The sequence below is a fragment of the Tenrec ecaudatus genome, chromosome 7 (assembly GCF_050624435.1).
Source record: "Tenrec ecaudatus isolate mTenEca1 chromosome 7, mTenEca1.hap1, whole genome shotgun sequence".
Lineage (NCBI taxonomy): Eukaryota > Metazoa > Chordata > Mammalia > Afrosoricida > Tenrecidae > Tenrec > Tenrec ecaudatus.
Genome location: NC_134536.1, coordinates 100,529,003 through 100,535,670, shown reverse-complemented (window position 1 = coordinate 100,535,670; position 6,668 = coordinate 100,529,003). Strand labels below are relative to the sequence as shown.

The following is a 6,668-nucleotide window of genomic DNA, read 5'->3' as shown; positions in this document are numbered from 1 at the left end:
ACAGGAGCTGGCTCTGGTACACCTTCGTCTCCTGGTATCATAGCAACGTGCAAGCCACCACCTTGCAACAAACTGACAGACGAGTGGTGGAGAATCATGGGGTAAGGGACAACATCTAATTTGCTAGTCCTGGAGGAGGGTTAGGAACTGGGCTGCTAATCACAAGGTCAGTGTTTCCTATGTGGCAGTTGGTCCCCAGGAAACAGCTGAGACTGACTATTCCCATAAAGACTGATAAAGTTTCTGAAACCAAAGGGCAGTTGTACTCTGCTCTATAGGGGATGCGATAAGTCAGTATGGTCTGGATGGCAGTGCACCTGAGACCTTGACAGTGGTGACAACAGGGGCTGCAGAACCACCTCAGACCCCCACCACACTCCAGCTGCAACAGTCAAGTGACTTTCATATTTCTGGTGTCTCGCCTGCCACCTCCAGGTGCTTTATGGAGACAAGTGCCAGCTCCCTGCCCACACCTTGAGCCTACACGTCAAGGCCAGACGTTGTGTTGAGGTGACCAGGTGAGAGATTCAGTGGGTTTGGGGTGCTCTGGAAGCCCAAGACAAGGGAAAAGTAGTCTTTTTTACACAACCGCTCCCACACTGGGATAGTGAGGGTATTCAGCTGCATTGGTTAGTCAAAATCCTTACTGACTTCCGGACCTTCACGTAAGGCAGTGGTTCTCAAGCTTCCTCATGCCGCGATCCTTTCATACAGTTCCTCAGGTTGTGGTGACCGCCCAACCATAAAATTATTTTCATTGCTACTTCCTACCTGTCATTTTGCCACTGTTATGAATCAGGCGCCCCCTTTGAAAGGGTCATTGACCCCCAAAGGGGTCATGACCCACAGGTTGAGAACCGCTGACTTAAGGGGTCATCACACCCTAAAGGTTTGGTCACTCTTCTGCATTCACGTGTGACACATTTAAATCACTATATATTTTATAGTACAATAAAGTATGACTTTCTCTGTGTGATTTTCACCCTACTCAGCCGTGTGTAAATGGGGTGACCCCCTAGAGACTTTCCAATGCTTGAAGCCTCCCTCCAGAAGCCAGCTGTGTACCTCTGGGAGAACTACTTAGAGCAGGCGTCCTCAAACTACTGCCCGCGGGCCACATGCGGCCGTCGAGGACATTTATCCGGCCCGCCGGGTGTTTTTGCCCCGTTTTGTTGTTTACTTCAAAATAAGATATGTGCTACTCTCCAGACTTTCACTGGAGCCTAGAGGCAAAGTGCAAGGATCCGCCTACTAATTGGCCAGCTGGAAAACTCCGCCCCACACCCTGCATAGCGGCTCCCCGCTGGCCCACAAGGCTGGGAGGCGGCTCCGCCAATCCGAGCCCCGCCGGCTGATGACGACACCGCCCCCGGGAGGAAAGGTCCGCACAGCGCCTGCGCGGGATTGCCGTCGGGCCGCTGCGCCCCCTCGCGGCCGCCCAGAGTCGGCGACGACTTCGAGCGGGCAATGGGCGTACCCTTTCTGCAAGGGGCCAGCGCGGCCCCACCCCACTGGGCTCGGGGCCGGGGTCTGCGATTGGACGGTGAATGCTGCCCACGGCCCACGATCAGCCGTCGGAAATAAATTCCACGCAACCTCCCGCCACCACCCAGACCGGACTGCCGCACCCACTGTGCGCACCCAGGCTCGCGCGGGCGCCCAAGGGCCGCGCAGCTGCCCTTGCTCATCACTCCGCCGCCAAGGGGACGGCCTGTTGCTGGAAGCCCACGTCTCGTGGGGGAAGGCCCTTGCCTGGGATCCATGGTCCGTGCCTTCCTCATCCACACCCTGCGGGCCCGAACGACGAGGACACAGGCTTTAGCGGAGTGCTCTGCTCCTGTCGAGAAGTCACCTGATGACCCAAGGCCAAATGGGCTGAGAGGGACAGACTCCTCCGCAAGGAGCAGACCTTGGCCGTTGCCAGACAGGCGGAGTCGTATGTGCCAGCAGCAGCAGCAGGGGACCGGCTGTTCATCGTGGACCTGCAGCCTCCGTCATCCTAGGGTGAACCACGTCCCTGCATGATGCCCCACATGGGACCTTCACCTGGAGGCAGGGGACCCTTTCCGAGAGCCCCGGACCGTGGTGTGGCTGGGCGTGCTCTCCTTAGGCTTAGCGTAGGTCCTGGATGCCCATGAGAACCTGCTTCTGGCTGAGAGTACCTCCGGCTGCTGACACACCTCCTCTCTGACCACCTCCTCCTGCTGGCCCCTGGCACCAACCTTCTGCTTCGGGCGGACCGCATCGAGGCCATCCTCACCTGCTTCCTGCACCATGGTCAGCTGCTCTTCCTCAGTGACCAGATCGTCCAGGGCCTGGAGAAGGAGCTCAGCACTGCCTGGGCCCTCTGACCCTCTCCCTAGAGAGGGGCTGCCCGAGAGGGTGGGGAGGGAGGACAGAGGCCTGGCACAGTCAGATGAACCTCGACCTCTGCCTCCCGCACAGCCTGCACCCAGCTCTGATGTGCTGCCCCACACAGGACAAATGGACGGGCCAGGGCTCCAGAATCACAGTGCATCCTGGGCCCAGAGCAAGGGCATGGCTGATTCCAACCCTGTGTCAAGCCCACTCCGCTGCTCCACTCACCTCTCCCCTTTCTGACCAGCCAATCCACCCCTGACAGCAGCTGGGGCCAGGGCAGTGAGGGGGTTCTGCTCTGCACACTGCCTGCATCGACTTCTCAAACCCATAGACACACCAGTGCGCCTAGGGGCGCTGTGCCTCCCACGTGGGCAGGCACTGACTTGGCACCCCCTGTGGCCACAGCAACAAGGATGGTTGTCAGCGAGGCCAGCTCGGCACCAGGGCCCGCCACATTTCAGAAGCATGCCTCTGTGGGAGGCTTTTATTGTTTCTTAGATTCTGACCCATGTCTCCAGAAAATCCTGGCTTCCCCCCACCCTTGCCAGCACCCCACCACCCCCTTCTGCGAGGAGAGAAGGCACCAGTCGGGTGGGTGCAAGCAGCCTGGCCTTGGCATTGTCGGCGTCCTCATTTTTAAAGAAAAACTCGGCCTATGTGATCTCGCCCTGTTTCCACGGGTCTAAGTAATGCAGGTCTACCCCCGAAAGAGAGAGCCAGAGAAGGATAGGGCGGTCTTCCCATACAGAGCGTCTCAGGACCTCATGTGGGGTCACAGTGAGTCCTAATGCACCCCTGGCGTTGGTTTTGGTGCTGCTTTGTGAGTGAGCACCTCTCTGGATGGGGGTCTGAATAAACTTGTTGTCTTCACCACTCAAAAAAAAAAAAGATATGTGCAGGGTGCATAGGAATTTGTTCATAGGTTTTTTTTAAAAAACCATAGATTGACCTCCAACGGGTCTGACGGACTGTGAACTGGCCCCCTGTTTAAAAAGTTTGAGAACCCCTGACTTAGAGACTCTGCACAGCTCAGGAGAGAGCATCCATCAATTCTCCATCAGCATGCTGAGGGCTTCCAGACAGTCATGCAAGGGAATCCCTTGGTCTTGGGCAGTGATGCTTGGGTGACGTCATCAACTCTTGCCTTGGCTTTTCAAGGACGAGATGAGACAAGACATGTACAAAAAGTCACTATGTTGAAACCCCATAAGAGACAAGACTCAAAGACCAAGTGCCACCCGGGTGATTCAACTTCATAAAAGAGAGTAATACAGCTGCCCCTGTGGGTTTCCGAGGCTGTACATCTGAACAAGAGCAGAAACCTCATCTTTGTCCCCAGGAGTGACTGGTGGGTTGGACCTACTGACTGTAAGATTAGAATTTCAAAATGTAAATCACTCTGCTACCAGGCTCCTTGGAGGGGACACTATAGTCAAGCCCATGGTCATCCAAACGTCAGAGACAGCCATCAAGGTGCCACCCCTCCCACACAGCCCAACCCCTAGCAGAGACCTGTGCTCTGCTTCCTTGATCAGTCCTCAGAACCAACAGCTCCACTTGACAAAAGGAAGATACTTTCCGTGTTGTCTGTGGCACCTTACTTGCAAACAAAATAATACACCTAATTCTGTTTGACTACAAATGTGCTCCAAGTATGTGATTAACTGGCTGGTGGTATCTGCTCCAATCCTCAGAGAGGTATCGTGAGATCTTTATACTTCGGTCTTTGACTCCGCGAGAGAATGAATTCCCGCCGAAGCCTGGCTTGTGATCCAAGTGAGTTTTATGCGAGAATAAGTTTCAGGTTTTCACAGGCACCCGCAGGGCCCCTCGCCCCTTGACGCCTGCCTGGAAGCTGGTCGAAAAGTCACATGGTCAAAAAGAAAAAAGTCACATGGTTGCTCCGGCCTCCTGCCTTTTTCAATTATTCCACGGGAGGCGTGGTGGACGACCCTGGTCGACCCCGGTCGACCCCATTGGCTGAATTGAATTCACCTGGCCTAGATGGGCCAATTCAGGTGCAGTGCCCACCCAGGTGTACCTCCCCCTCCTGGCCGGAAGCCTGAACCTCTGAGCATGTGTAATGGATGCCCCAGTTCCTACACTAGGCTACAGTATCTAGGGTCTTCCTGCCCCAGCCTTTTCTCACCTCAACCCTCTACCATGGTTCACACTGATCACATAAAAGAAATCCTTTGATTTGAGAATGATGAGAGCAATTAATGTACAAATGTGCCTTATATAATTGATGTATGTAGGGATTATGATAAGAGTTGTATGAACCCCTAATAAAGTGATTAGAAACAAACAAACAAACAACCCAAAATCCTTTGAAATTGTGTTGAAACTGTCGGAGGTCTGCTGGTCAAGGTGTTTATTGATGAGTGACTAGTTAGTCTCCTGTGCTCTGTTTACCTTGCAGCTAAAAGCATTGCGAGATAACTCAGTTCTTTATGACCCCTTTGTGACTCTCTGTAACCCTGCATGTCATTGTGCTTATCTTAGAATATAGTGCTGTTATTAGTCAAGTGTTTAGACAGTATGCCTAGTTAAGTAATGTTTACATGCTAAAAGGTTCAAAATGTTTTTTAAATTCAGTGCTTTAAGATTTACTTTGTAATCATTCCCTTGTAAGAAGAGTATAAAAGCCAAGCTTTGAATATACTCGGTACTTCCGTCCATCAGATTGAAGTCCTCCCAATCCCATGCTTTGTGTGTCTCTTTCTTTTCCTTTCATCCGCACGCCTCAGTTCGGACCCAGCTTGAAGCTTGAGAGCTGGTCCAATCCCCCGCATAAAACCCTTCACATCAGTCAGTCAGAGGAGCCAACATTGATCTAATGACCAAATTAGCATCAAGGGGTTGTGCTCCTTGAGGATTAAGCCCCTTCTGAGAGCAATTAGTTGGTGTCTGAGGCGGAGCTCTGTAACCATCAGTACTGAGAATAGGATGCAGCCTCCTCTTGATAGTTTCTATATCCTTTATAAACTGGGGGTCCACCCAGGGCCTGAACTTGTCCTCTTGTGGACCAGGTCAGAACTCTGCATGATCATGAGTACCAACAGAACCAGCACTGAGGGATGGCAGCCGTGGTGGACCGGGCTGGGAAGCTTTCTGAATCCGTTGGTGTTTTATACGGACCAGGAGGTGGAGGAGCTTATCTTTGGTGAGCCGTCTTTCCCAGGTCAGGGCCACCCTCACTTCCCCCATCGTCCCTGAGACTTCCAGCCTTCCTAGACTCTACATCCCTGCTGTGCCTACTGTCTAACCTTCCCCCCCAAAGGGGGTTAGGGGCTTATGGGTATCCCGAGTACAGGTTCCTCAAAGGCTGACCTTCATTGGTCACCTGGAGAAACACAGCTGCGCCCTCATTCAGCTGAAGCGAGGGTTCACCGCCTCAGGCAAGACAAGAGTCACTGTCGAGGGGCCAAATCCTGGAAGGTGGTGGCTTCAGGCTGTGGCCCTGCGGGTGGAAAGCAAGGACCTAGAGCGTCAAGAACAAGGTAGGTGTCTCTGCCTGAATTGTGGGGAGAGGGCTTCGTGACAAAATCAACCTTCCTAAGACAAAGGATTTTGTGTTTTCTAAGAGCCACCAAAGGAGCCAATAAGGGCGTTGGAACCACAGCCATGTTCTCTGCCGTGGTGGGGAGGGAAGAGGGGACAGGTGCGGACAGTTGACCAGGCATGTCTGGATAGTGGGCAAGTAGGTTGTCTTGGGACCCTCGATGGAGTCCTGCCTTCCCAGCCTGGCATTCTCACTCACTCTCTCGCTCTTTCTGTCTTCCACCTGATCCTCCGGCCAGGTTTCCAGGTGCTGCTTAAGTCATGAGCCCACCCAAGACCAATCAAGTTCAGCGCCCTCTTTTCTGTACCGTTCTATAGAAGCCCTGACTGGCAGATCCTTGTCACTTCTGCATTCAAAGGCCAGCACTTTTTTTTCCCATTAATTTTTTAAAACATTTTATTAGGGGCTCATACAACTCTTATCACAATCCATACATACGTCAATTGTGTAAAGCACATCTGTACATTCATTGCCCTCATCATTCTCAAAGCATTTGCTCTCCACTTAAGCCCTTTGCATCAGATCCTCTTTTTTTCCCCTCCCTCCCAGCTCCCCCCTCCCTCATGGGCCCTTGATAATTTACAAATCATTATTTTGTCATATCTTGCCCTGTCCAACGTCTCCCCTCACCCACTTTTCCGCTGTCCATCCCCCAGGGAGGAAGTCACTCATAGATCCTTGTAATTGGTCCCCTCTCTCCAACCCCCTCTCCCTCCACCCTCCCAGTATCGCCACTCACACC

At 53.0% G+C, this 6,668-nt stretch overlaps 1 pseudogene; it reads left to right on the top strand.

Moving 5' to 3' along the window:
• Positions 1–1,761: 1,761 nt before the first annotated feature.
• On the top strand, positions 1,762–2,351 carry LOC142452441 (AP-5 complex subunit sigma-1 pseudogene; annotated as a pseudogene).
• The last annotated feature ends 4,317 nt before the right edge of the window (positions 2,352–6,668 follow it).